The 19,921-nt window shown below is 50.1% G+C and overlaps 1 long non-coding RNA gene across 1 annotated transcript in view; it reads right to left on the reverse strand.

The window, feature by feature from the left end:
• Positions 1-1,519: 1,519 nt before the first annotated feature.
• The window catches only part of LOC140411724 (uncharacterized), a 56,705-nt gene continuing 38,303 nt past the window's right edge, over positions 1,520-19,921 (reverse strand). Inside the window, exons 2-3 of the long non-coding RNA XR_011940968.1 lie at positions 3,091-3,141; positions 1,520-1,955 (exon numbers count right to left, since the gene is read on the reverse strand). This is a non-coding gene — a long non-coding RNA (uncharacterized lncRNA). The remainder of the gene's footprint in view (positions 1,956-3,090; positions 3,142-19,921) is intronic.

Genomic DNA, 19,921 nt, shown 5'->3' on the forward strand with positions numbered 1-19,921 from the left:
TACAGGAGTTGGGACGTCTTGTTGAAGTTGTACAAGACATTGGTAAGACCACACATGGAATACTGTGTTCAGTTCTGGTCACCGTATTATAGGAAGGATATTGTTAAACTAGAAAGATTGCAGAAGAAATTTACGAGGATGCTACCAGGACTTGATGATCTGAGTTATAAGGAGAGGCTGGATAGGCTGGGACTTTTTCCCTGGAGCATGGGAGGCTTAGGGGTGATCTTAGGGGAGGTCTATAAAATAATGAGGAGCATAGATAAGGTAGATAGTCAACATATTTTCCCAAAGGTAGAGGAGTCTAGAACTAAAGGGCATAGGTTTAAGGTGAAAGGGGAGAGATACAAAAGAGACCAGAGGGGCAGTGTTTTCACACAGAGGGTGGTGAGCATCTGGAATGAGCTGCCAGAGGCAATGGTAGAGGCGGGTCCAATTTTTTCCTTTAAAAAGCAGTTAGACAGTTACCTGGGCGGGGTGGGTATAGAGGGATATGGGCCACATGCGGGCAAGTGGAACTAGCTTAGTGATAGAAACTGGGCAGCATGGACAAGCTGGGCCGAAGGGCCTGTTTCCATGCTGTAAACATCTATGATTCTATGACCCCGCATGGCGGCTGTGGACTGAGTCCAGCTGGAGGGGGGAGGACCGTTCCGCGGGGAGATGGGATTTTGGCAGGGGCTGGGGGCACTGGTGGGGTGTGGTCCGGGGGTGGTCGGGGGGTGGCGAGGGAGGGGGGGGGGGGGTTACTGGGGGATACTATTTGGCAGGCCGGGTCCGCGTGTGGCCAGCGGCATGTTGCACAGCGTGGCCGCCACAGGTTGCTGCCATGTGCATGCGCGGCCATGGACCCGGCAATTCTCCAGCCGTATCCGCAGGTAAAGCCGGGAGCTTTATGCTGCATGCCTGCTAGCCCCCCACCAGATTGAGGATCGGTGCAGCTTTTGCACCATTTTTTCTGGCGTAAAACGCCACTGTTCCCACGCCGGCATCGACACTTCAAATTGGAGAATCCAGCCCGTTGTCTCAGGAAGGGAGAATTCCGCCAATTCTATTTTATTTGCTATTAGAATCAAGTTCTGGTACCCATAGCATTAGTATTGCATTAAATCCTCTAATATGCAGAGGATACAATGAGTGTCTTATTAAGCTAATGGATCAGTACTATACTCTAAAATTTGCTGATGTGGCTCCACTTTGATTAATGCAGAGGCTGCCTGACAGAAAAGCGGACAATTTGAGTTCCATGTGCACAACTGAAAGAAAATGCATCTGCAGCGTAGCAAAGTGTTTACATAGGGTATAATTGTGGCTCCGTGTCAACCGAGTGCAGTAAAGTCCCACCAGAAACAGGCGGCATGGAGTGTTTACATGGCCTTTTGATACAGAAAAGATAGGTCGATGTCGGAAACACAGACACATTCGCTGCATCTAAAATAATATAAGATAGTGTAATTGAAACAAATGTAGGTCCACTTTTCAAAAATGAAATGAATCGGCTGATAAATGACTGGCGAATTTTATTGGTATGAAACCCTGGATTGCACTTATTGTTTACATCTGGAACATCTGCAAAATATCAACTGTGTTTATACGAAAATGATGTCACTTAATGTTACTTTGTTCAAATACTTAATATTTATCAGTGCCCACTTCAACCTTAGATGACATTTCAGCTCTTAGTCAGCAAAATATGAACAGGTTAATTTATGGTTATTTTAAACATTTTAATGAGACATTTAAACAGACTATGCTGCTTTTTTTATCATGCCAGACTTTTCAAATAAAAAATGTGAAGACGAAGCTTGATGAATCTTTGCTTATAGTTTTACAGAAGGCATCAATGGACTGTGTGTGTGTTAGATTTTTGCCTGTCCTTCAAGCTGTCTTTTCTCTCTTCTTCCACTTTCCTCCACCCCTTTTTCTGAGGGCAGGGCACCTTGCAACTGTCAGTTCTTAAAACAATAGGAAAATCGGTTACAGAAATAGTCTATTGGCGATTAACAGTGTGTATAACAGAGATGAAAGGACACCTGTAGGGTAAGAAAAGCAAATAAATCAAAGCATGGCCACCTATTTAACTTGCATAGTCCCTCAACCGTGCAAAAATAGCCATGGTTAATAGTCTGATAGGTAAGTGGAATAAATTCTATGAATTAGATTTTATTCCTCGCATTATTAAAAATGACTAATTGAAATGGTTCCCAAACAGACTCCTCAGGGATGGTTGTTGGCTCTGTGCGATTCTGTAAACCAGGTGGTAGTGAATCGACAGCCCTTCTCACATCTGCCCCAGTCTTTATTTCCACTGAAGTCACTATTCTGCAGGCAACTGTGTTCTCATAAGTCTTGGTGCCAATTTTTTGAAAGAAAATTCTTTCCCTTCACCTATCCCCAATTTTGGTACTATTGGGTTCTCACTCGGAGCCCCCGAGCACGAGACTGATATGTGGCGGATGGTGGATTATCTTATGAGGAAATATTGGGCAGGTTGGGCCTGTATCGGTTGCAGTTTAGGAGAATGGGCGGTGATCTTGGGCTGTATTCTCTGTTTCATGATGCCGGAAGGGCGATTCGTCAGGTGGCATTGGGCCAGCGCCAATCCCGTTCCGTGCTCCAGTCTTCTGCTGGCATCAGGATTAAGGTGGAAGCCAGCAGGAGGATGCAAATAGGTCATTAAGTCCCATTTGCATCCTATTAATGGGCTTGGCACCATATTGTCCGGGCCCACGTGATTCTCCCATCCTCTGGGCATCATGTGGAATTAGTGCAGGCCTTGACAACCGTGGTCCTGACCCGGTGGACCTCGTGGTGGGCCAAGGGGGTAACCTGTTATGGGAGTTGTCCCCTAAGTCCATTGGAGGGCCAGCCTCCCACCCCCCCACAATGCTAGACCTGCCCACCCTACCCCCACCAAACTACCCTACTGCAGGCCCCCCACCAGAGATGCCCCAATTAGATTGACCACACCAGAGACCCCCATAAGAGAGTCCCCTTCCTGAAAGTCCCCCATTAAAGAGACCCCTGACTGGAAGCTGGAGAGCAGTCCAGCCAAAGACAATGAAACAAAATCACTGCTTTAAAACTCACCTGTGCAATGCACCTGCTGGCTCAGTCACCGGAAACTGCAGCTGTCTATTCCTGGAAAGAGAAAAGCAGTCAGCTAGGTTCAAAACCCCTCAGATCTTTAATCTGCAAGCCACTCATTCATTTCTCTGTGAAATTGCTTTCACTAGGCTATGATTGACAACCTTCACCCAGCTGCCATATTGTTTCATTCATCTCCCTTCACACTTGAGTGGCTTTGAAGTACCCAGCTGTGAAAACTAACCACTGAAGTGCTCTCACTTCCTATTTTTCTCTGCAGCAAGTTATTATCACTCTACTGCCTTGTATGGTGACCCGCTGACAGTGCCAACGCAGGCCCATCACCCTGGAGTGATGTTACACAGACATTTGGAGGGAGGAGCAGAGTGGTCTAGGAGGGGGGCATTGTGATGGGGGGACAGGGAATGGGGGAGGGGAATGGGGGTTGAGGGAGGAAAATCGGGGGCGGGGGGGGTTGGTGGTGGGGGATGGTTGAGCTGATGGGCACAGTCTTGTCCCAGAAGAATCTGGAGACAATGACGGCCTCCCTGGTCCTCCTCACATGTCGGAACCTTGCTGCCACCTGTCCTCCATTCTCCGGGTCATCCTCGGGCTCATCCTCAAACCCTTCCTGGACCACCTCCTCCTCCTCCTCAGATGATGCCATATATCCATCTGACTCCAGCTGCTCCTCCTCCTCCACTCACCCCTCTGTCAAATTGTGGAGGGCACAGCAGATCACAAGCAGGAGACCCTCTAGAGGATGTACTCCAGACCACCACCAGAGTGGTCCAGGCATCGGGACCACATTTTCAGCAGCCTGATGCACTGCTCAATAACAGAATGGGTGCCAGCGTGGACATCATTGTATCGAGTCATTGCCTCGGCCTCAGTCCTCAGCACTGGTGTCATCAGCCATGGACTCAGCAGATATCCCTTGTCCCCCACCAGCCAACCTGTCATCTTGGGGTGGTCCTCGAAGACACTGGAAACCTTTGAGTGCCCCAGGATGTAGCTGCCGTGCACGTTCCCAGTGTAACGGACACACGTGTGCATGATTCAGAGGTTTACGTCGCACACAATCTAAACATTCAGGGAGTGGAACCCCTTCCTGTTAATATAGGGCACTCCCCGCTACCCCTGTGCTTGCAGGGTGACATGTGTGCCATCAATCACCCTCTGGATTTGGTACATCCTTGTGATGGCAGCTAATCCTGCAGCCCAGGCATCTTGGTGGATCTGGGCCAGGTGAAAGGTGATATAGTTGGATGCCGGGACAGAGCATGTGTAACCTCCCGATGTCCCTGTTGGTGGAAGATTAGGTATGTCACACAGGTCCCTGCTCGAACCCTGGAATGACCCAGTGGCATAAATGTTCAGGGCTACAGTGAGCTTCATGGCCACAGGGAGCGGATGACCTCCAAGGGGTGCCAAGTCCACGAGGACATGGCTCAGGTGCTGCACGGTCTCCCTCCTCTGTTGTACATAGTGTTCGTCAGCTCATTGAATGACCAATGACGCCCATACACCTTGGTCCGTCTTTGGCCTCCCCTTCAGGGTCCTTCCTCAGCCTTATGGGCGTCATGTCTTCAGGGTATGAGGCAGTCCCCTGCATATGTGGTTCTGCGCCACCGTCTGCCCACTTTGGCTGCCACAAGCAACGCGAGGGCAGCCTCCGCAGGATCTAGTCCAGCAAATATTGTTGCATCTGGAAGGAATTGGAGAAGAAGAGACAGTCAGTCAGGGCTTCCACCCCGGGACCCTCAAATTCCCCAAGCCTCCCCCACCCTTATGTGTCCTGTTTTCTCTCAGAGTGCCATCCAGCGAGCGAGTTATGCTGGCAAACCTTGCTCTGCACACTCACCCCCCGGCCACATCAGCAGCACCAAAACCCCAGGCTCCAGGCCTCTGCCGGGAACACTGGGGAGACTGTGCTCGGCTGCCCGGCGCTCATCCACAAACTTACACTTTGGCTGCAAGAAGATCCTCAGTCTTGAAGCCCAGCTCTTTAGTGTTTGATTGTGGCAGCTGCCTCTATGGTGCTGATGCTCCTAGAGTTGAGGCACACTGTTCGGGTATCAAGGTTTTCTGGACATGCACTTATCATCCTCTGAGACATGACAATTGTGCCCTTGAGGAGGCTCCTGAGAATTGAGGAGTGCGAAGTGCTCTCACAATTGACAAAGCTAATTCCTCATTTGAAATAGCCTTTAGCTGTGAAGTTAGAGGCTGTTCACAGCCAGAGCGGGGCTCTGTCCTGGGAGACCTTGGTAGGACTGGCAGGCTGCAGCTGTGGTTGCCCACGTTATGGGTCTCCGCAATATTTAAAGATGGCTTGAAGGCCTCACAGACGCAAAGCCCCTCACCCCACAAGTCCAGGGGCAAACACTGACCTGGAGCATTTTGTTCTCCCAGACCAAGTCCAACCCCCCCTGAGGGTTGAGATGTTTCCCCTTGTTGGAGAGACTAGAACTATGGGAAACAATGTAAAAATAAGGGGCAGGATTTTCCAGCCCTGCCACAGAAGGTTCCCCTGCAACGGTTACACTGAACCATTCAAACGTACATTGCCTTTGGCAGGGGCTGGTTTAGCACAGTGGACTAAACAGCTGGCTTGTAATGCTAAACCATGCCAGCAGCGCAGGTTCAATTCTCGTAACAGCCTCCCCGAACAGGTGCCAGAATGTGGCGACTAGGGGCTTTTCACAGTAACTTCATTGAAGCCTACTTGTGACAATAAGTGATTATTATTAGGAGCAGACGATCCTGCCGGTGGGATAGGCAGGATAATTCCAGTCAAGGGGTCTCCAATTTAGAACTGAGATGAGGAGAAATTGTTCTCCCTGAAGGTCATGAGTCTCTGCAACTCTCTTCCCGGGAGAGTGATGGAGGCAGGGGTATGGAACATTTTTAAGGAAGAGTTAGATAGATTCTTCACTAACAAGATAATCAAAGGTTCTCAGGAGTACTAAAAGTAAAACGGATGAGTTAAGGGTGATGATTGACATGTGTAATTAGATATAATAGCTATCACAGAGACATTGTTGAATGAGGGGCAGGATTAGCAGCTCAACATCACGGGATATAGAATCTTCAGGCAAGACTGAGGAGGGGGTAAAAGAGGAAGAAGCATTCATTATTAGTTAATGAGGCAGTTACCGCAGTAAAGATAGATGATATCTTGGAGGGGGCATCAAATGAAGCTTTGTGGGTAGAGTTTAGGAATAAAAAAGGGGCAGCTACGTTGCTAGGTGTTTATTATAGAACCCCCAGATAGTCAGCGGGAAATTGAAGGGCAAATATGTGCGCAGTTGGCGGAGGGGTGTAATAATAAGAGGGTGATTATATGAGGTGATTTTAACTTTCCCAAAATTAATTGGGAAAGTCATCATGTTAAGGGCTTAGATGGAGTGGCATTCTTAAAATATATCCAGGAGAACTTTTTAGCTCAACATGTCGCAGATCCAACAAGGGATAGTGCAATGCTGGACCTAATTCTGAGGAATGAAGCCAGACAGGTGGTTGATGTGTTGGTGGGGAAGGATTTTAGTGATAGCAACCGCAACATGGTTCAATTTAAATTTGTTATAGACAAAGAAATAGACAAGTTGCAAAAAAAGGTTTTGGATTGGGGTAGAGTAGATTTTAACAAAATAAGGCGGGATCTGGCCAAGCTAGACTGGAAAGAGTTACTTATGTGGAAATCTACAGAAGAGCAGTGGGGGGGGGGGGGGGGGGGGCGTTGTTCAAAGATGAAGTGGGGAGGGTACAGGCCCAACATGTTCCCTCTAGGGTAGTAGGAAGGTGTGGCAAACCCATAGAACCATGGATGACCAGAGACATTCAGGATACAATGAGAAGGAAAAGAGACTTTCAACAAGTATAAGGTGAGCAAGTCTGCAGAGGCATCAGTGGAGGATGGAGCTTAAGAAATCAATTAGGAGAGCAAAGAGGGGATATGAAAAACCTCTGGCTGATAAAAGAAGGGAAAATCCCAAGATATTCTATAAGTATATCAATGGAAAGAGGATAACCAGGGAACGAGTAGGGCCCATTAAGGACCAAGGGGGAAGTCTGTGGGTGGAGCCGGAGGACATTGGTAGGGTGTTGAATTAGTATTTCACATCTGTCTTCACCCAAGAGAATGAGGAGGTAGTTATGGAACTCGGGGAGAGAGTTTGTAAGGTTCTTGAGCAAATTATCATAGGGAGTGGCAAGGTATTGGAGGTATTGCCGGCTTAAAATTGGACAAATCTCCAGGTCCAGATGAATTGTGTCCCAGGATGCTGTGGGAGGCGAGGGGAGAGATTGCCAGGGCTCTGACCCAAATTTTGAATTCCTCTCTGCCCTCAGGGAATGTGCTAGAAGACTGGAGAATAGCTAATGTGGTCCCACTATTTCAGAAAGGTTGTGGACACAAATCAGGGAACCTCAGACCAGTGAGTCTCACGTCAGTGGTAGGGAAACTACTGGAGAAGATTCTGAAAAAGAGAATCTATCTCCACAATGAGGGGCAAGTTTTGATCAGGGATAGTCAGCATGGCTTTGGCAGAGGGAGGTCATGCCTAACAAATGAGATTACATTTTTTGAGCATGTAACCAAGTGTATAGATGAGGGTAGTGCAGTTGATGTAGTTTACATGGATTTCAGAAAAGTCTTTGACAAGATCCACATGGGTGACTTATTAAGAAGACAAATGCACATGGAATACAGCGTGATTTGATAAAGTGGGTTCATAATTGGCTTAGCTGTCGGAGACAGAGATTAATGACAGACGGCTGCGTTAGTGTCTGGAAGCCAATGTCCAGTGACGACCACAGGGATCCGTGCTGGGCCTCCAATTATTTGTCATTTATATAAGTGACATAGATGACTATGCGGGGGTTGGATCAGTAAGTTTGCGCATGACACAAAGATTGGCCTGGTGGTTAACAGTGGGATTGAGTATCTTGGGTTACAGGAAGGTATAGACGAGATGGTCAAATGGGTAGATAAGTGGCAGATGGAATTTGCCATTGTGCAGGTTAGGTGGATTGGCCATGCTAAACTTGTCCGTTAGTGTCCAAAAAGGTTTAGTTGGGGTTACTGGGTTATGGGGATAGGGTGGAGGTGTGGGCTTAGGTAGAGTGCTTTTCCAAGGACTAGTGCAGACTCAATGGGCTGAATGGCCTCCTTCTGCACTGTAAATTCTATGATTCTATGATTTGGAAGGGGGTGGGGTGGGGTGAGGATGGAGAGGTGGGACAGGGTGGCTGAGCAGCCGGTGGCCAGATCTCAGTTGGAAAATCGGGATGTGATGAGCTTGTTACACATGCGGTGCCTGGAACACACATTGGGAGGCCTGCCGTGCCCGCACAAGCCCAAACTTGGTTCTTCCTCAGCATCCTCCCTTATCCTCCTCATCAGATGAGGTTTGCCGTTCTTTCTCCTCCTCTCTGTGGCACAATGTTAAGAAGGACACAGCAGGTCACCACGATGCGAGAGACCCTGGTAGGGCTATATTGGAGTGCCCCAATGAAGCGGTCCAGCCCGCATCTTGAGGATGCTGATGCACCCCTCAATGATGCTTTCGGTTGCTGCATGGCCATCATTATAGTGCTTCCGCACCTCGGTCTGGGGCCTCTGGATGCGTCGTTAGCCAAGACCTCAGCGGATAACCGCTGTTTCCCAAGAGCCAACCCCTCACCTGAAGGAGTGCCTCGAAGGTGCCGGGAATGACGAGTGTGCCAGGATGTAAGAGATTGTGTGCACTGATCAGGTATCTGGTTCAGTCCTGGATGATGTGCAGCTGGTGGTCGAACACGAGCAGCAAATTCAGGGAGTGGAAGCCCTTCCTATTGATGAAGTGTACCCCTTGATGAGTCGGTGCTCTTAGGGGCACATGTGTCCCATCTATCATGCACTGTGCCTGAGGAATGCCAGCAATGGCTGTGAATCTAGCTGCCTGGGCATCTTGGTGGGCTTGGTCCAGTTTGTAGTTGATATAGTCCTCTGCCTGGGCATTTAAGGCATCCGTCACAGATTGGATACACAGATTGGATATGTGTGGATGTCTGCGATATCCCAGACACGTGCCCACTCGGCACCTGGAAAAGCCCAGAGGCAGAAGATTCAGGGCAACGGTCACATTGGCGACCACCAGGAGCAGAGACCCTCCTCCAAGCCCCCATGATTCCAGGTGTGCCATTATCTGGCACAGATGTTGCAGGGTCCACCTGGTTAGTCGAACTCTTTGGCGGCAGACACGGTCAGGCAGGTGCTCCACATGGCCTGATGCGGCGCCACGTTCGCACCTCTTCCACGGCCTGTTGGACGGCAGGTTCTCCACCCTCACTGCCTGGCCCTGCTCTTCTGGGGCAGGCTCCTCTTGTGCAGGGACCCCCCAAACAGGCCCTGTGCCTCCAGCCTCCGTGCATCCGCAATGGCAGCTGCAGTCAGGTAGATAGCGAGTATTCCTGGCTGTACTCCAAAATTCATTTTCTGCAGGGGTTGGGGGGCGAAGGGGGGGGCGGGGTGTGGAGAGGACATGTCAGTAAGATGCCCTTGCCCACCCAGATTCAACAGGCTACATGGTGACCCTGGGTTGCACTTCAGCTCCACCTTCCACATGTTCCCCACAATCTCATCAGTCTCACTGGGGAGCCTTTATTGTTACCACCCATCTCTGTCAACACGGGTACGGGTGGCTGCTGCAATCCATGTCAGCGATAGGCTCTGCAGTCCCCGTCCTGTTCCGCCTGAGGTCTAATGTGGGTATACATATTATTTGGGCCATGTGTTATCCCATCAGCCAAATTGCTCCTGACTGTGCGATGGAGAGGGACACCGTGTGCCGCCAAGCACCTCCATGTTTAGAGACTAATGTGGGGGCCGGTCTTACAGATGGGGGTGAGGCAGAGAAATGGGTGTCTGCTGGGAACTTACATATAGTGTGATGTGGGTCCTGAGTGTGACACACAGGTTGTGACAACCTGTCCGGTGATCAGGATGGATGACAGCAGGGGCACAGTAGGCAGGGCCTGGAGACAGCAGGTGGCCCTGCAGAGTAGGCTAGCTGACAGTGTGACTGGTGAGGCCTCTTCCTGGAGAGCGGCAGTGTGCCAGTGTGGTTTTATAGGTATTACGGTACCTGATAGGTTGGAGCACCATGGGTGGAAAGTGTATGCTTTCTATTGGTTAGGATGTATGGTAGCTCCGCCCTGCTAGGCGGGGTATAAGAGCCCGTGCTGCCCCAGCAGCCTTCATTCTGTACCTGATCTGCTGGGGGAACATCTAGCTTATTAAAGCCTTCAGTTGGACTACAACCTCGCTTTAGTGGTCATTGATCGTGCATCAATATAATAAGCTAGTTTTTTAAGAAGAAAGGATGGAGCTCCGAATCAAGCCGGAGTGTCTGCAACTCAGCCCCCACGCGACGAACTCAGCGGCAACCTTCAAGCACTGGCTGGCGTGCTTTAAAGGGTATATCGGGACGGCCGAAAACACACCCACGGGAGAGCAGAAACTGCAAGTCCTGCACTCAAGGGTGAGCCCGGAGATTTATACCCTCATCGAGGAAGCGGAAGACTTCGATGCAGCAATAGAGCTGCTAAAAGGACACTATATTCGCCCGGTAAACCAAGTCTACGCCCATCACCTGCTTGCAACAAGGCGACAAACCCCTGGGGAATCGCTGAAAGAATTCTACCGTGCACTCCTGGTGCTGAGAAGAAGCAGCAGCTGCCCGCAAGTTTTGGCGAGCGAACACACTGAACTCTTAGTCCGGGACGCTTTCGTGGCAGGTATGCTATCCTCACAAATCCGCCAGCGACTGTTAGAAAAAGACACTCTGGGTCTCAGGGAGGCACGGGCCCTTGCAGGCTCCCTGGACGTGGCCTCCAGGAACGCCCGCGCTTACGTTCCCGACCACGCGGCAGCCCTCTGGGCAGCGTGGAACCCCTCCGCGGCCGACCCCGAGACTTCCCCCATCCCCCCACAGGCCTGCGCTGCAAGGTGGCCTGGCAACCCCGGGGGGCCAGCTGCTACTTTTGCGGGCAGGCCAAGCACACCTGCCAGCGCTGCCCGGCCCGCGCATCCACCTGCAAGGGGTGCGGCAAAAAGGGCCATTTCGTGGGGGTATGTCAGGCCCGTGCGGTTGCCGCGGTCTCTGGCGGCAAATGTAGACCGCAACCACAAACTTCTCCACGATCCCCATGCGGCCAGCGGTCGCCGCCATCTTCCTATTCCAGGCGCCACCATTTTGTGCACCCCCAGCCATGTGCGACCAATGGGAGCCGCCATCTTGGATGAACCCCCAGGACCCCAGCTCAGCTGACCATGCACTGCCCGAAGAGAACTATCAACTGCTGCGATTAGCCTCGGTGACCCTAGATCAGTCCCGGCCTCGAACACTCTCAACTGCTACAACGACCGTATTCATCAACGGGTACGAGATGTCCTGCCTAATGGACTCTGGGAGCACGAAGAGCTTCAGACACCCCGACACGGTAAGGCGCTGTTCTCTCCTCATCCACCCCGTTAATCCAAAAATCTCCCTGTCCTACGGTTCACACTCAGTGGAGATAAAGGAGTTTTGTGTGGCAAACCTCACAGTCCAGGGAAGGGAGTTCAAAAATTTCCGTCTCTACGTCCTTCCCCACCTCTGCGCGGCTACACTCCTGAGTTTAGACTTCCAGTGTAACCTCCAAAGTCTGACCTTCCAATTCGGTGGCCCTATACCCCCCCCTTACTGTCTGCGGCCTTGCGACCCTTAAGGTCGACCCGCATTCCCTGTTTGAGAACCTCACCCCGGATTGCAAACCCGTCGCCACCAGGAGCAGACGGTACAGTGCCCAGGACCGAATCTTTATTAGGTCAGAGGTCCAAAGGATACTGAGGGAAGGGGTCATTGAAGCCAGTAGCAGCCCCTGGAGAGCTCAAGTAGTGGTGGTAAAGACCGGGGAGAAGGATAGGATGGTCATCGTCTACAGTCAGACCATCAACAGGTTTACGCAGCTGGACGCGTACCCTCTCCCCCGCATATCCGACCTGGTAAACAGGATCGCGCATTATAAGATCTTCTCCACAGTGGATCTCAAGTCCGCCTACCACGAGCTCCCCATCTGCACTAGTGACCGCATACACACTGCTTTCGAGGCATATGGGTGGCTCTATCACTTCTTAAAGGTTCCCTTCAGTGTCACCAATGTCGTCTCGGTCTTGAGCACGAGATGGACCGAATGGTTGACCGGTACGGTTTACGGGCAACATTCCCATATCATGATAATGTCACCATCTGCGGCCATGACCAGCAAGACCACGACACCAACCTCCGAAGGTTCCTCCAGACCGCAAAAATCCTTAACATTACATACAACAAGGATAAATGCGTGTTTAGTACCGACCGCCTAGCCATCCTCGGCTACGTAGTGCGAAATGGAGTCCTGGGCCCCGACCCTGAACACATGCGCCCCCTTATGGAATTCCCCCTCCCTCACTGCTCCAAGGCCCTGAAGCGTTGCCTCGAGTTTTTCAGCTACTACGCCCAGTGGGTCCCCAACTATGCGGATAACGCACGTCCCCTGATCCAATCCACAGCTTTTTCCCTGTCGATAGAGGCCCACCAGGCATTCAGCCGAATCAAAGCAGACATTGCAAAGGCCACGATGCACGCCATTGACGAGTCCCTCTCCTTCCAGGTTGAGAGCGACGCGTCTGACATAGCTCTGGCGGCCACCCACAACCAAGCGGGCAGGCCCGTAGCCTTCTTCTCTCGTACTCTCCATGCTTCCAAAATCCGCCACTCCTCAGTCGAAAAGGAGGCCCAGGCCATAGTAGAAGCTGTGCGACATTGGAGGCATTACCTGGCCGGCAGGAGATTCACAAGTGGCAAACCTCACAGTCCAGGGAAGGGTTCAAAAATTTCCGTCTCTACGTCCTTCCCCACCTCTGCGCGGCTACACTCCTGGGTTTAGACTTCCAGTGTAACCTCCAAAGTCTGACCTTCAAATTCGGCAGCCCTATACCCCACCTTACTGTCTGCGGCCTCGCGACCCTTAAGGTCGACCCGCATTTCCTGTTTGCGAACCTCACCCCGGATTGCAAACCCGTCGCCACCAGGAGCAGACGGTACAGTGCCCAGGACCGAATCTTTATTAGGTCAGAGGTCCAAAGGCTACTGCGGGAAGGGGTCATTGAAGCCAGTAGCAGCCCCTGTGTACGCCATTGACGAGTCCCTCTCCTTCCAGGTCGAGAGCGATGCGTCCGACGTAGCTCTGGCGGCCACCCTCAACCAAGCGGGCAGACCCGTGGCCTTCTTCTCTCGTACCCTCCATGCTTCCAAAATCCGCCACTCCTCAGTCGAAAAGGAGGCCCAGGCCATAGTAGAAGCTGTGCGACATTGGAGGCATTACCTGGCCGGCAGGAGATTCACTCTCCTCACGGACTAACGGTTGGTTGCTTCCATGTTTGATAATGCACAACGGGGCAAGATAAAAAATGACAAGTTCTTGCGGTGGAGGATCGAACTCTCCACCTACAACTACGAGATCTTGTATCGTCCCGGGAAGCTAAATGAGCCTCCTGGCGCCCTGTCCTGTGGCACATGTGCCACCGCACAAGTGGACCGCCTCCGAGCCCTCCACGAGGACCTCTGCCACCCGGGGGTCACTCGATTTTTCCATTTTGTCAAGACCCGCAACCTGCCCTACTCCATCGAGGAGGTCAGGACAGCCACCAGAGACTGCCAAATCATCGCGGAGTGTAAGCCGCACTTCTACCGACCAGAGAAAGCGCACCTGATAAAGGCTTCCCGTCCCTGTTAATGCCTCAGCATGGACTTCAAAGGCCCCCTCCCCTCCACCGACCGCAACACATACTTCCTGAACATGATTGATGTGTACTCCCGGTTCCCATTCGCCATCCCCTGCCCCGACATGATCGCAACCACCGTCATCAAGGCCCTCCATAGCATCTTTGCACTGTTTGGGTTCCCCGCTTACATACACAGTGATAGGGTGTCCTCTTTTATGAGCGACAAACTGCATCAATCCCTGCTCAGCAAGGGCATCGCCTCGAGCAGGACGACCAGTTACAACCCCCGGGGTAACGGACAGGTAGAGAGGGAGAACGGAACGGTCTGGAAGACCGTCCTACTGGCCCTACGGTCCAGGAATCTCCCACTCTCCCGCTGGCAGGAAGTCCTCCCGGATGCCCTCCACTCCGGTCACTGCTTTGAACGACCACCAACCAGACACCTCACAAACGTCTCCTTGTCTTCCCCAGGAAGTCCTCCTCTGGAACCTCGCTCCCGACCTGGCTGGCAGCAATCGGACCCATCCTGCTCCGAAAACACGTTCGGGCGCACAAGTCGGACCCATTGGTCGAGGGGGTCCATCTGCTCCATGCTAACCCCCAGTACGCCTACATGGCGTACCCCGACGGCCGACAAGATACGGTCTCCCTATGAGACCTGGCACCCGCCGGAATCCCACGCACACCCCAGCCACCAGTCCCACCCTCCCTCCCACCGGGGCACCTTACAGGAGGATCAGTCCTTCCGCCGGCCACGTCTAATCCGCCCCACCCACCGACGCTCCCCGCAGGCGCTCCCTTCCCAGGTCAACCGTTTTCCCCATCAGCGCCATCTAGGGATGCCAAAGCTGCCATGGAGATCGAAGGCACGCTCCCGGAGTCACAGACGCCCGAGCCTCCACCGGAGTCATTGCCGAAGCTCCGACGATCACAGAGGAAGACTAGGCCCCCGATCGACTGGTTGCTTCATTTTAAATTGTAGATTGTAAACTATAAACTGATTGCTCCAATTTAAATTGTAAACTGTAAGCTGTAAACTGTAAATTTAAATCATAAAATGTACATAGCTATCAGAATTGTAAATAGTTACAAAACACTGTACGGAGGTATTACGGTACCTCCATAACTAATTCGACCACGTTACCATGTTTGTAGTATCAGGCCACCACCCCCGCCGGACTCTTTTCTAACAGGGGGGTGAATGTGGTATTATCGGTATTACGGTACCTGATAGGCTGGAGCATCATTGGTGGAAACTGTATGCTTTCTATTGGTTAGGATGTATGGTAGCTCCGCCTTGCTAGGCGGGGTATAAGAGCCCGTGCCGCCCCAGCAGCCTTCATTCTGTACCTGAGCTGCTGGGGGAAACAGCTACCTTATTAAAGCCTTCAGTTGGACTACAACCTCGCTTTAGTGGTCATTGATCGTGCATCAGCCAGGAAGGGTGCCAAAGGCCATGGTACATGTGTCCTTTGTTCGGGGTGAGCTCTGCTATTCCCCTGCTTCCTCTGCATTGAAGCTGCACTACTGATGAGTGCAGAGGAGTGGCAGCACCTAGTGTGCCACTGATTAATTTTAGCCAACGCCCATCCCGTTGATGGGTCAACTTGGGTCTGAGGGTTTCCAGAGGGGTGGACTGGGCTGCCAAATGACCAGAGACTCTGTTAACATTTACAGGACACAGTGAGCAGTCAGCAGAGTGAGCCGCCTGGGGCCTGTAACTTGTACCAAATAGGGGTGCGTTTAAAACAAATACCGCAGGAATGGCGATCTGAGACCGGTCACCCCAATCCTGAGGGGGACACCCCAAATCAATAAGTCAACCACGCTACACCTCCCCTCGCCCTGGCAGCCAGCCCCCCAGCAAACGCTACAATTTTTAACAGGTTTTCAAACTTTGCTTAGCTTCTCTCTCCCCTTCAGCAGCCATGGCGCCCAGACACCATTTGTAAATACCTGTAGTAAACCACGCCCGCATAACTTTCACCTGAGAGGGATGGAGCATCATGGAGGCCAGAGCATACCGTTAATGAAATGCAAATTAATGTAAATGCTGGTTTTGCATGACACCGCCAGTACAGGGCGCAAATCATCACCACCAGCGAGGGACCAGAGCATGGCTTTCAATTCAGCATTGAGTGCAAACCTCAATTTTGCCGGACGTCCGATTCTCTGTACGATCGTGGTTCACATTTCCAGTGTCACGAGGCGGAGAATCCAGCCCATAAGATAGAGGCCCACTTGCCATAATGCTTGCACTAGGCATATGGTTAGGACGACATGAATCGCTTTTGCAGAGCTGGAGACGAACACACCTCAACTATTTCTAATGAAGTAGCAAACAGATAAAAGTTTATTTCTGTTTATATTAACACATATGATATTATCTGGTTTATAGGATGCCCCTGTAACATCACCAAACTTTGAAATAATGGCCACTATTTTCTGGTGCCGCCATGGCAGGGCCTGCCATGAAGGATGTGGTGGACCATCCAAATGGTGGGCCATTCGGTAGGACCAGACAATCCCTGAATGGAAATTATTGAACACAGTAGCAAACAGCTTAAGTTATAAATCTAATGATTTTAAGCTTGTTCTTTTGACACAACCTGAATAGAGGCAGCGATTTTCAGGGCCTGTTCACAGTGGGCACAAATCCCATTACAGACACTAACTTTCGCGAAAGGACCATAAAGGGATTTGCAGTGGTGAGATCTTACTTTCTCCAACACAATTCCACTTTGCTTCTGAGCATCTCTATTATTCAGTTCAATAACCACCAAAATATTGGAATGATGTACAGCCATAAAAATAGTTTACCTGGGGTGGCACGGTGGCGCAGTGGTTAGCACTGCTGCCTCACGGCACTGAGGAGCCGGGTTCAATCCCAGCCCCAGGTCACTGTCCGTGTGGAGTTTGCACATTCTCCCCTGTGTCTGCGTGGGTCTCATCCCCACAACCCAAAGATGTGCAGGGTAGGTGGATTGGCCACGCTAAATTGCCACTTTATTGGAAAAAAAGAATTGGGTAGTCTAAAATTTTTTTAAAATCGTTTACCATTCTTGAGGAGTCCGATCAAATTGAACATATGCGGTGTCCTGGGAGAAATCGATAAATATGTCTTTGGCTGATACCACTCATGGAAATTGCCATTTAAAGGAGAAAATAGGAGTAACTTGTTGGTATGAACAAACACTGGAATTTCACCCTTGCGACCTGTGTTCACACTAGTCCTTACTGGTGGGATTTAAACCTCCTTTGCATGCTGGTGATAAGGAACTTGTGTAAAATATATTTAGACATTCTCAATTCTGTGGGCATTTGTCTATAGCACAAAACTGGCACTAACCAGCATTTCCATTCAGAGAGGCTCCAGCTTGGCTGGAGTGAAAAATAGATAAAATGCCCCATTGCTGCAATGGGAAATGCTGCTCTGAAGTTGGGGCTGAAGAAGATTCTTAGAGTCGAGGGAGTTTAATGCTGAAGCTGAGACCGAATACTTGGAACGGAAGTGATTTATTGCCCCATCACATTAATGAAGGCCAAAAGATTTTTTGTTAAAGGACGAGGGAAAAGAATAATGTCCCAGACAAGTTTTCAGCTCTGTGATAAAGAAAACATTTTTAAATTAATGTTCTGTCATTATTTTAGTATTCATTGCCTAATGTTGTCAAGGACTTGCTGATAATTCCTCATACAAGTGTTTCATATTCTGTTTGCTGTAATAAATTCAACTTTGGTGCATGCTGTTCTTGATCATCGGGATTGCAGTAATTGGGACAAGTATTAATAAAATGTAGACAAAAAGTGCTGGATAAACTCAGCAGGTCTGGCAGCATCTGTGCAGAGAGAAACACAGTTAACCTTTTAAGTCCATTGACTCTTCTACAGAACAAAAAAGGGATAGAAATGTGATGAATTATATGTTGGGAGAGGGGGCTGGAGCCAAAACAGAAAATCAGCGACACATTGGAGCGAGTGGGAGATTGACAAAGATGTTATGGACATGAGACGAGGGGCTGTTAATGGTGTCATTACGGACTGAAGAGTGTTAATAGTGGCAAAGGTAGGATAGCAGAATGTGTGCATCGGAGAAAAGAGGTCAGTGCTCAGTGGGAGCCACAGTTAACAACAAGGGAAGTAGTCATGTGGGGGATGCAATGCAAACTAGAAGAACAACATCTCCTCTTCCGATTAGGCATGTTACAGTCTTCAGGACTCAACATTCAGCTCAACAACTTTAGGCTGTGAACTTTCTCCTCCATCTTGACTCCCCCCTTTTGTTTTCTGTATTCAGTTCCCCTGGCTTTTCCCAATATTACCCATGACATGCACATGGCATAACCCTGTGGAATTTCTGCAGCAATACCCTGGGTGGACATGATTGAACTCCAACAACTACAACTATCTTCCTTTGTGCCAGGTAAGAGTCCGACCATTGGAAAACTTCCCCCCTGGTTTCCATCGACTACAATATTATTTGGAATTCTTGATGCCGCACTCATTCAAATGCTTCCTCAATGTCAAGAGCTGTCACTCTCACCTTTCCTCTGGATTTTGGTTCTTTTGTTCATGTTTGAATGAAGGCTGTAATGAGGTCAGGAGATGAGTGACTCTGACAGAACCCAAACTGAGTGTCAGTGAGCTGGTTATTGATGTCTGTGTGTCACTTGTTAGTCACCAGATGTCAATTACATCTTCCATCATTTTTCTGATAATCAATAGTGTGGTGATATACATCACTGTAAGTACACAAAGGGTTAATGTACATACACTACACCTAGCTAGACACTAGAGGGAGCACCAGAGACATGACACACAGACAGTCAACCAATAGGTCAGTAAGATAGGACTCGACCAATGGGCAGTCACGATACACACGGAGGTGACACTACCACAGGAGGGCATTAGACCAACCCATATAAAAGGACACATCACACATACTCAGTCTCTTTCCAGTGGAGACTCTCAGTGAGTACAGACACAGGGTTGATTGAACCTCACTCCCACCATGTGGATTGTAGCAGACTGGTTCGTCAGTCTGAGTAGCTGTAGAAGGATTAACAGTAGCGTCGAATCCAAGTAGGAGAATTGTTAACAGTAATAAATGTGTTCAAGCTATCTCCAAGTCTGAACCTTCCTTTGTCAGAGTGCACATCAAGGAAGCAGCTTATGCTACGACAAGAGCATAACAAAACATGGTTCCAGGAGCGAACTGTTAAATCCATATAGTTGCAACTCAGTGAACAGTGACTACCAGCAACAACAGCAAGGCAAGATGATGTTCGGGATTCCGGTTCCACAACCGCTCAGGTACCAAGGCAATCTCAGTGAAAACTGGCGTTGGTTCAGGCATATTTTGAGATCTACCTGGTAAAGACCGACCTAGATGGTGTGGCGGATGCAGAGAAAATAAAGCTTCTACTTACCATCACGGGTCCAGAAGCAGCTTAAATCTTCCAGACCTTCAAATACTCAAAGGGGCAAAACAAGGGCGACTTCCAGGCAGTCCTGGACAATTCCAAGAATTCTGCGAGGAACATACAAGAAGAAAAGGTAAACGAGGCGCCAAAACCCACCGCGAGGTAGGCTGGCAGCAACAAACGGCAGTTTTGAATTGCAACCATCTTGAAAAAGGTGCTGCATATGCGCAGTTGTGCGAAGGGCGCACAGAACGGGACGGTCCATTTGCGCATGTGCGAGAAGCCGCACATGCGCAATTGTGAAAAAAGCCCCAAGTAAAAGACCCGCGATCTGCGCATGCGCAATTGCTTCTTACACTCTACGTCACAAGCGTCATGATGTCAGAGGCCCCGGACCACGCCCACTTATAGGGGAAATGTCCCAAAACACGAAAAAAAATTTAAAGCCTCAAAACCAGATTCTTTCACCTGGAACGACAGCACAATGCCTGAAATTCGACCAGTAGCTAAAAGTAACCTCCGCACGACCCTGCAACAAGCAGTTAGCAGCGCCCAAAGAGATGATACAGTCCTTGAAGACTATGATTCAGACCTTGAATTCTTCTTTGGACATCGTGAG

This window comes from Scyliorhinus torazame, chromosome 4 (assembly GCF_047496885.1).
Source record: "Scyliorhinus torazame isolate Kashiwa2021f chromosome 4, sScyTor2.1, whole genome shotgun sequence".
Lineage (NCBI taxonomy): Eukaryota > Metazoa > Chordata > Chondrichthyes > Carcharhiniformes > Scyliorhinidae > Scyliorhinus > Scyliorhinus torazame.